Source organism: Alexandromys fortis, unplaced genomic scaffold, assembly GCF_014885135.2.
Source record: "Alexandromys fortis isolate MF-2015 unplaced genomic scaffold, M_Fortis_MF-2015_v1.1 scaffold_28, whole genome shotgun sequence".
In the NCBI taxonomy this organism is placed as follows: Eukaryota; Metazoa; Chordata; class Mammalia; order Rodentia; family Cricetidae; genus Alexandromys; species Alexandromys fortis.
Genome location: NW_026067901.1, coordinates 7,673,176 through 7,675,237, shown reverse-complemented (window position 1 = coordinate 7,675,237; position 2,062 = coordinate 7,673,176). Strand labels below are relative to the sequence as shown.

The 2,062-nt window shown below is 43.2% G+C and overlaps 1 non-coding gene across 1 annotated transcript; it reads right to left on the bottom strand.

Moving 5' to 3' along the window:
* Positions 1-228: 228 nt before the first annotated feature.
* Positions 229-302, bottom strand: Trnan-guu (transfer RNA asparagine (anticodon GUU)). The gene has a single exon. It is a non-coding gene; the product is annotated as a tRNA-Asn (tRNA).
* Positions 303-2,062: the final 1,760 nt, after the last annotated feature.

Genomic DNA, 2,062 nt, shown 5'->3' with positions numbered 1-2,062 from the left:
AGAAGAGGGCACCAGACCTCATTATAGATGGTTGTGAGCCACCATGTGGTTGCTGGGAATTGAACTCAGGACCTTTGGAAGAGCAGCCAGTGCTCTTAACCTCTGAGCCATCTCTCCAGCCCCAAAAAATGTTTAGCCCAGGCTGGCCTCGAACTCGTGATCCTCCTGCCTCTGCCTCCTTCAGCAAATCCTACCAGCGTGCGCCACCACTACCGGCAATTCACAGGACGTCCCTGGGTGGGCATGAACCACCAACCTTTCGGTTAACAGCCGAACGCGCTAACCGATTGCGCCACAGAGACACCCCTGCTTTCTTGAGAGTCGCTGAGAAGACTTGACTTCACACACAGGTAGTTTAGGCAGCTAGGAGATTAGTGTTCTCCTGCCCAGAAATGAATAGCAAGTTGGAAATAAGAATTCCTTGGGTAAATTGTTAATTCCTTCCAGCCTTTGTTTCCTAGAACATGTGCAGGAGAGACAAGCAAAAGGGAAAGTGGAAAAGCAATTGTTTGTTTGTTTTTTTTTTAATTTGGGATTTTATTTTGAAAATTTTCAAATGTGTAAAATCATACAAAGAATAGCATAATAAAACTCTCCATTCCCATTGTCAGAAATATTCCCTAACGCAAGCTCTCTGCTGACGCAAAAATCCCAATCAAGCCAAATCACAACAAGCCAAATTAAAGAATATCCAGGTTTAATGGGATTCCTGCACTCTCAGGTGGTCCTGAGCAGGAACCAGAAAGCTGCCAACACAACCAAGGTTTGGCAGGTTGTTTTAACTCTCCTCCAGGTAGGAGCCAAGGCTTAGCAGGCACTCTAGGAAGGGGTCAATGTTTGGCAGACTGCCTTGACACTCCTCCAGGGAGGGGTCAAGGTTTGGCAGGCACAAGGGCGTGGCCTCCAAAGATGGAGGCCCGAGACTGGTACTTACATCCATCACTTACCTTACATCATCCCCTGGGCCGAGCCAGGCTGGCATCATCTCTATCCAGTTCCCTCCCGAGCTCTCCCAGGATTATTTTCCCCATCAATGGCTATGTTGTTACATACCTACAAAAGATAGAATCTGTGTTTAAAAGCAGACCCAGAGAACTAACAACCTCACAAGATATTAGCCAGCTTCCTACTAGTATGAAATATTCGGTCAGTATCCTGATTTCTCTAATTTTACTCCATTTTGTTGAGCTTTAAGACAAAATTTCAGTTCACACATTACAACTTGTGAGCATATTTATTGAAATGATTTAAACAGAACCTCTCCGTCTCTGTCACAGCCACTCCATGTTCCCCATACTCCCACACCCCCACACTTCAAATCCCCTGTGTAACCTGGAGATTGATTTGTAGAAACAATGCCATTTTTCTCAGGGCTTTCATCACAGTATGGATTTTACTTATTTACATCAATCTACATGCTCGTTGGTCCTTTGCATTTTTTAATGTTGAGTAAGGCTTAATCAGGTAGACTCAATCATTTAGAAATCGATGACACGGATGATTATCTGCTACCACTGAGAACCACATCATTTGGGATTGTTGCTCTTGTGATTTTAGGGGCCATTAATGTTGAGTGACCAGATTCTTGAAAATGGCCTTTTTTGAACTGAATTTTAAAATTATTCTACCTAGTAAGACAACATTGCGTGACTTCTGGCTCTCCTAACAGACCATCTTCTATCATTTCTTCTGCTCCAAACAGTGGGTTTTGTTCTCTTTCTAAAGTCAAGCTGGAGCAGTCTTGGAAATGATGCTTCTAGCACATGAGTACTTTCCAAAGAGTTTGCAAAGATCACCTGCGAGGTAACAGAAGTCTTTAGTTCCCATCTTCCACCTCATGTCTAAAATAGTGTATGAACTGGCATAAAATTTAACTAATCAATAATTTATTTTTAATTATTTAATATTAACAATCTTTCTCATGGGTTGGTGAGATGACTTAGTAGGTAAAGTGCTTAGCACCCATGTGATTGCCCCAGCTGCGTGTCTACTGCCTGTCATTCTAGCTCTTAGATGGCAGAGAGAAGGGACCCCTGATCAAGCTGACAAGCTATGCTAGTCA